Genomic DNA, 8895 nt, shown 5'->3' with positions numbered 1-8895 from the left:
AGCAAGTGTTGCAACAATTCAACCGTAAAGTGCCATATATACTAGCAAGTGTTGAAACAATTCAACCGTAAAGTGCCATATATACTAGCAAGTGTTGAAACAATTCAACCTTAAAGTGCCATATATACTAGCAAGTGTTGAAACAATTAAACTGTAAACAGCCATATATACTAGCAAGTATTAAAACAATCCAACCGTAAAGTGTCATATATACAAATAAGTATTAAAACAATCCAACCGTAAAGTGTCGTATATACAAATAAGTGTTGAAACAATCCAACCGTAAAGTGCCAGAAAGTAATGATGTACAGATATTAAATGATCAGAGAGTTTATGGGATGTGATTGTTTAGTACAACTCTACTTTGTAATGTCATGTTTCCATACCATGTTTGTCGTCAAGCCAAGGAGGCTGACAGTAGTCCACTGTTGACAAAAATGTTTGGGTTTAAATGTAGTACATCAGAGCCGGCAGGTTCGTTAAGTAGCCAGAAGGATTGTTTCTCTGCTGTAATGTTATTGAGTGTAATAAATAAATAAAAATTCTTCGGAAGTGAGCGCTTTTTGAATGTTGCTGATTCTATAACGATTGTTAAGAGGTAGATATATAGTTTAGTTCGAATTAATTTATTCTGCACGGTACAAGAAAACTAAACATATATATAGTATCGATATGAAATATATATGTATAAACTGAATAAGAATATACAACAGATAGACAGATATTTGGCTATTATATATGTAGATAATATACAAGTGATAAGCAAGTAATTTATATTACTCTATCTGTAACTTTTATGACTTCAACCTTACAAAGCTTTCGATCTACATATTTCAGCGAAAATACAATGTGTGTACTCAACAATTTCAACTAAACCATTTCATTATTTTTATACACGAGCGTTGTATCTTGACAGGCTTATAATATTTTGTTGTTTTTTTTCGTTCCGAACATGATATAGTTACGAAGTTCTTAAGAATACACCGATTCATGCCCACTGAGATAAACTTTCTGTTTAAGTAATACTTTACATTTCTTTTATCACAACGTAATAAATAATACGTGACTTAGAAACATCTCAATTATTATAAGTGTGTTTATCTTGAAGGTATAAATTATGAATGACAGAGAAATCCACCAAACGGTTGATGCAATAAAGTTATATAACTAATGTAATTTTAATAAAGTAGTTAACACTGGTAAGTTTAATAAAGTAGTTAGCACTGGTAAGTTTAATAAAGTAGTTAGCACTTGTAAGTTTAATAAAGTAGTTCACACTGGTAAGTTAAATAAAGTAGTTAACATTAGTAAGTTTAATAAAGTAGTTCACATTGGTAAGTTTAATAAAGTAGTTAACATTGGTAAGTTTAAGAAAGTAGTTAACACTGGTAAGTTAAATAAAGTAGTTAGCACTGGTAAGTTTAATAAAGTAGTTAACACTGGTAAGTTAAATAAAGTAGTTAACATTGGTAAGTTTAATAAAGTAGTTCACATTGGTAAGTTTAATAAAGTAGTTAACATTGGTAAGTTTAATAAAATAATTAACACTGGTAAGTTAAATAAAGTAGTTAACACTGGTAAGTTAAATAAAGTAGTTAACATTGGTAAGTTTAATAAAGTAATTAACACTGGTAAGTTAAATAAAGTAGTTAACATTGGTAAGTTTAATAAAGTAGTTAACATTGGTAAGTTTAATAAAGTAATTAACACTGGTAAGTTAAATAAAGTAGTTAACACTGGTAAGTTAAATAAAGTAGTTAACATTGGTAAATTTAATAAAGTAATTAACACTGGTAAGTTTAATAAAGTAGTTAACATTGGTAAGTTAAATAAAGTAGTTCACATTGGTAAGTTTAATAAAGTAATTAACACTGGTAAGTTAAATAAAGTAGTTAACATTGGTAAGTTTAATAAAGTAGTTCACATTGGTAAGTTTAATAAAGTAGTTAACATTGGTAAGTTTAATAAAGTAATTAACACTGGTAAGTTAAATAAAGTAGTTAACACTGGTAAGTTTAATAAAGTAATTAACATTGGTAAGTTAAATAAAGTAGTTAACATTGGTAAGTTTAATAAAGTAGTTAACACTGGTAAGTTTAATAAAGTAGTTAACATTGGTAAGTTTAATAAAGTATTCCTCGGTGACATGATGGCGTTGTCGTTGTAGCTCTTTTCTACGTCTCCAAGCTGCTTTAACACAAGACCATCTAGCTTGACAACATATGTCTCCAAGCTGCTCTAACACAAGACCATCTAGCTTGACAACATATGTCTCCAAGCTGCTCTAACACAAGACTATCTGGCTTGGAAACATACGTCTTCAAGCTGCTCTAACACAAGACTATCTAGCTTGACAACATAGGTCTCCAAGCTGCTCTAACACAAAACTATCTGCCTTGACAACATACGTCTCCAAGCTGGTCTAACACAAGACAATCTGGCTTGACAACATACGTCTCCAAGCTGCTCTAACACAAAACTATCTGCCTTAACAACATACGTCTCCAAGCTGCTCTAACACAAGACTATCTGCCAAACCTTAAGCCACGGGCACAATACCTGAGCCACAGAACAAGTTCTTATAGAACATGTGACTCGTTTCAAGAAAGGTGTTCTGGGTTGTTTTGGAGCACACCACATTCATACTCTGAGTCAAGACTTCTTAGTGACTAGAAGCACGGTAGGAGATTGTTTATTAATCCGTGTGATTCTAAAATTAAATATACATATATATATATTCTGTATTCTTCACCCAATACATTAGTATTAAATATGCTTGGGTTATTAGCTGATCCAAACCCAATCGTGTCATAGCTCACGTTTCCTTTCAGGTGATAAAGTTGTACAAACGAACTATAGCTGATGTTTGTCGTGTTTAAAGTACACAAGCAGCAGTTGTCAGGTTGGAGATAAACCGTTCACATTTCTTTCTACTACTTTGGTGTTTTTTTGTCATTTTGCCATGATAAAATAAAATTTACTTTCCTAAAATGTGTATCTCTTCCTCTGAACTTTCACTTTAAGACATCTGTATTAAAACTATCAATTTTTTCATTTGTTTGGATATTGTTTGTGTAAATGGAACTCGTTACTCTACTGTTTCAAGCAGAATGCTTCTTTTGAAATATTACTTCTGAGTACTAGCAGGTTTATAACTTAAATATAATCATCTGAACATGATGTTAATGGATATATATATATATCAAAATTAAAATTCAGCTAAAGCGAAATGATCCACATTCAATCTGCTTTAACCGAAGATTCAGTTTGTACGTTTGAAGCTAAACTTTACCTAATATAAGCACCTTTATCATAGTTTAACGAAACTGTAGTTATATTTTAGTTATCAACTGAGACAAGCGGGTGACACTTAGTTGTTAGATAATGTTAATGACCTTAGATTAATCTTTTTGTTTCGGATAATAAACATCCCAGTTACAACTGACTAGTCATTCAATGTTCTATTCATATGACATTTTACCACAATTTCGTGTTATTCCACAAATTTTCAGGTACCTCCCTTGTACTTTGAAATCAAATACAGGAGATAAAGTTATGTAGTCATAACAACCTACACAATGGAAAAACAACGACCCTACCATGTAATTCTGAATACACTTACACCAGTGAACAGTTGACCACTGGAAAATAACTTATACGTTATATAAAGAAACGTTATTGTTTGTTTTTAAGATTAAATAACACTGTCCTAAAATTAAATCACAATCTCAAATTATGTAAATAAATATATAATTTTAATAACATATATAGTTTTCCACTAACAGCTTTATAAAGTGTGTGTTTTCTTATAACAAAGCCACATCGGGCTATTTGCTGAGCCTACCGAGGGGAATTGAACATACCGCTGTACTAGCGGAGAATACTTGATAAAGAATTTTAGTGTTTGGCAACATGTTAAAACCAGTTTGTCAAACTTTTACGTTACTCACAATAAATTATCACATAATTCTACATTTAAAATTATTACCATAAGTTCCTCAAATTAATCACTGGACACCTGTATTATTTATCAATACTAAACTTAAATCTCTTCATTTGTAGGAAATTTTAATCTAATTATAAAGAACACCACGAACCTAGTTATACGATAAATTTAATAAACTTACCGAAATCTTCAGCTACCAAACTCTCAACTTACAAGGACTCTTCTCTCCTTCTAATAATTATTTTTATAAACAGATAGACGGAGTAGCTATGTGCTCTCCGCTGTAACCAACACTGTTTAACCTATCCCTCGGTTACCATGAATGAAACTGAATGGTCAACTACCCTTTAAACTTCAAGTTTATCTCTACAGAAAGAATATGACACTTTCCTTGTTTTTCGGTATAAAGACAAAATCCACGTTTTCTTGACTGTCTTAAATCACGACACCCTTCTATACATTTAACTCACGAAACTGAAACTAATAGTTTCATATCTCTATACATTTAACTCACAAAACTGAAACTAATAACTTTATATCTCTACACATTTAACTCACGAAACTGAAACTAATAACTTTATATCTCTGTACATTTAACTCACGAAACTGAAACTAATGACTTCATATCTCTGTACATTTAACTCACGAAACTGAAACTAATAGTTTCATATCTCTATACATTTAACTCACAAAACTGAAACTAATAACTTTATATCTCTACACATTTAACTCACGAAACTGAAACTAATAACTTCATATCTCTATACAGTTAACTCACGAAACTGAAACTAATGACTTCATATCTCTATACAGTTAACTCACAAAACTGAAACTAATAACTTTATATCTCTACACATTTAACTCACAAAACTGAAACTAATAACTTCATATCTCTATACAGTTAACTCACGAAACTGAAACTAATGACTTCATATCTCTGTACATTTAACTCACGAAACTGAAACTAATAACTTCATATCTCTATACATTTAACTCACGAAACTGAAACTAATAACTTCATATCTCTGTACAGTTAACTCACAAAACTGAAACTAATAACTTTATATCTCTACACATTTAACTCACAAAACTGAAACTAATAACTTCATATCTCTATACAGTTAACTCACGAAACTGAAACTAATGACTTCATATCTCTGTACATTTAACTCACGAAACTGAAACTAATAACTTCATATCTCTATACATTTAACTCACGAAACTGAAACTAATAACTTCATATCTCTGTACATTTAACTCACGAAACTGAAACTAATAGTTTCATATCTCTATACATTTAACTCACAAAACTGAAACTAATAGTTTCATATGGCTATACATTTAACTCACGAAACTGAAACTAATAACTTCATGTGTCTATAAATTTAACTCACGAAACTGAAATTAATAGTTTCATATCTCTACGCATTAACTCATGAAACTGAAACTAATAACTCTACACATTTAAGTTACGAAACTGAAACTAATAACTTTATATCTCTACACATTTAACTCACGAAACTGAAATTAATAACTTCATATCTCTATACATTTAACTCACGAAACTGAAACTAACGATTCACATCTCTATTCGTTTTATTCATAAAACTGAATTGTTTGTTTGTTTTGGAATTTCGCACAAAGCTACTCGAGGGCTATCTGTGCTTGCCGTCCTTAATTTAGCAGTGTAAGACTAGAGGGAAGGCAGCTAGTCATCACCACCCACCGCCAACTCTTGGGCTACTCTTTTACCGACGAATAGTGGGATTGACCGTCGCATTATACACCCCCACGGCTGGGAGGGCGAGCATGTTCAGCCCTTATAAAACTGAAACTAATGACTTCATATCTCTATACGTTTTATTTATAAAACTGAAACTATTGACTTCATATCTCTATACGTTTTATTTATAGCACTGAAACTAATGACTTCATATATCTATACGTTTTAGTCATAAAACTGAAGCTAATAACTTCTTACCTCTATACGTTTTATTTATAACACTGAAACTAATAATTCTGTTTCTTTTTTGGATGTTGTATTGAAAATTGTGTACAACCTCCTTGTACTTTACTAATTGGATCGACAAACGTGTCTTGTCTTACCAGCCTCTTTTACAAAGAATTATTTATGTATACAAAGCATCATTTCTCGAAACTATACGTTTTATTTATAACACTGAAACTAATAATTCTGTTTCTTTTTTGGATGTTGTATTGAAAATTGTGTACAACCTCCTTGTACTTTACTAATTGGATCGACAAACGTGTCTTGTCTTACCAGCCTCTTTTACAAAGAATTATTTATGTATACAAAGCATCATTTCTCGAAATGTGTGCTCTAAGTACGTTAGAGTAAACAACTTTTTAATATGATTGCCAAGCCATCTAAATTACCTACTGTACCCAAACTGTATTTATTTATCTTATCATAGAAAACACTCAATTGTATTTATTTATCTTATCTTAGAAAACACTCAATAACTGTGATCAACTGAAGAGACTCTATCTGTTACTATCCTTAAGTAGATATGACAGTTATTGTTAAACCTAATTTCGCATTGCAATACCGAGTGTCCATTGTTCATTTCTTGTCTATTTTTGTAAGTGCGGAGTATGTTTGGCCTGTTATATTGGTAAAACTAAGCATTACCTTAAAGTAGGAGTTCTTGTATTTTTGGATAACCCAAGAAAGATTGGTACAAACGATACAACCCAACAGTACAGAACCTCCGATTTTTATCTCAAACGTTAAATGCTCTCAACTGGGCCTGGCATGGCCAAGCGCGTTAAGGCGTGCGACTCGTAATCTGAGGGTCGGGGGTTCGCATCCCCATCGAGCCAAACATGCTCGCCCTTTCAGCCGTTGGGGCGTTATAATGTGACGGTCAATCCACTATTCGTTGGTAAAAGAGTAGCCCAAGAGTTGGCGGTGGATGGTGATGACTAGCTGCCTTCCCTCTAGTCTTACACTGCTAAATTAGGGACGGCTAGCACAGATAGCCCTCGAGTAGCTTTGTGCGAAATTCAAAAACAAACAAACAAAGCTCTCAACTGCTTAGTACAAAATTAATTGAACTTCTGATAAAAAGTAACATCTCTTCCTGCCTCATGTTTAATAAATAATATTTACCTCTTATTTCCTATAGTTAAATTGTTTACCATAATTATAAGTTAAGAAACTGTCTATGTGTATCCAGTTTATGATATAAATTTAGCTCACACAAACATTGATATTAAAATGAATATATAATAGCAAATCCCTCACACTTTATATCACATTTTTGATCTCCCCCTATGCGGTAGGTCTGCAGACTTAAACAATAAAATTTGGGTTTTGATACCCGTGGTAGGCAGAGAACAGATAGCCCATTGTGTAGCTTTGTGCTTAATTCAAAACAACAACAACAATTGTAATATAATTACGACTATGTGTCTGTAACCTTCTGTAGACTGAAGATTATTAAACGCTTCATATAATTATCTTGTTAAGTTCGTGCTGTTACTCAGAATTAAATATAAACATATTTTCCAATGTCAAACTGTAGTTTGAATATTTCAGTTCAGAAAAGTGAAATCCTTTACAAATCAACAATTTGCATGTAACATTGAAAGATATAACTTTTTGTTTTTACAAAGCAGTTTAATTTGTCATCTGTACAGATATTTAAGATTCTCCAAGATGTCGAGAAAGAAACTGAGCAAATTAGTCGCGGGAAATAATAGTATTGTATAACAAATTGCTCATCTAATTTTATGGAGAAGAACACTTAGACTGGTGAACAAGAGTTTAGATTAACATAGCGTTTAGTCGTGTGTAAGAAGAACACTTAGACTGGTGAACAAGAGTCTAGATTAACATAGCGTTTAGTCGTGTGTAAGAAGAACACTTAGACTGGTGAACAAGAGTCTAGATTAACATAGCGTTTCGTCGTGTGTAAGAAGAACACTTAGACTGGTGAACAAGAGTCTAGATTAACATAGTGTTTAGTCGTGTTTAAGAAGAACACTTACACTGGTGAACAAGAGTCTAGATTAACATAGGGTTTAGTCGTGTGTAAGAAGAACACTTAGACTGGTGAACAAGAGTCTAGATTAACATAGTGTTTAGTCGTGTGTAAGAAGAACACTTAGACTGGTGAACAAGAGCCTAGATTAACATAGTGTTCGTCGTGTGTAAGAAGAACACTTAGACTGGTGAACAAGAGTCTAGATTAACATAGTGTTTAGTCGTGTGTAAGAAGAACACTTACACTGGTGAACAAGAGTTTAGATTAACATAGCGTTTAGTCGTGTGTAAGAAAAACACTTAGACTGGTGAACAAGAGTCTAGATTAACATAGCGTTTAGTCGTGTGTAAGAAGAACACTTAGACTGGTGAACAAGAGTCTAGATTAACATAGCGTTTCGTCGTGTGTAAGAAGAACACTTAGACTGGTGAACAAGAGTCTAGATTAACATAGTGTTTAGTCGTGTGTAAGAAGAACACTTACACTGGTGAACAGGAGTCTAGATTAACATAGCGTTTAGTCGTGTGTAAGAAGAACACTTAGACTGGTGAACAAGAGTCTAGATTAACATAGCGTTTAGTCGTGTGTAAGAAGAACACTTAGACTGGTGAACAAGAGTCTAGATTAACATAGCGTTTCGTCGTGTGTAACCAAAAAGAAAAATTAAGCTACAGATAGTATCAACAGCACAACATTTACTGGTATGTGTTGAAATGACTTGGTGGGTCTCGGGAGTGAAAATATGTTCATAATACTGCCTAGCACAAAAATATATTTAAAATCAATGTGTTATTGTCTTTAGAAGTTTTAGAATGATAGCCAGAGAAGGGAGTAGGGTTGGAAAAAAAGATTAATAACTTTCATATTTGTGATATGTGCAAAACACATACTGTTTGTGAGCAGTTAGAATGGTTTATAATAAATATAAACTTGTGTTGT

Source organism: Tachypleus tridentatus, chromosome 10, assembly GCF_004210375.1.
Source record: "Tachypleus tridentatus isolate NWPU-2018 chromosome 10, ASM421037v1, whole genome shotgun sequence".
Classification (NCBI taxonomy): Eukaryota; Metazoa; Arthropoda; class Merostomata; order Xiphosura; family Limulidae; genus Tachypleus; species Tachypleus tridentatus.
The sequence above is the reverse complement of the archived record's forward strand: the minus strand, read 5'-3'. Positions refer to the sequence as shown.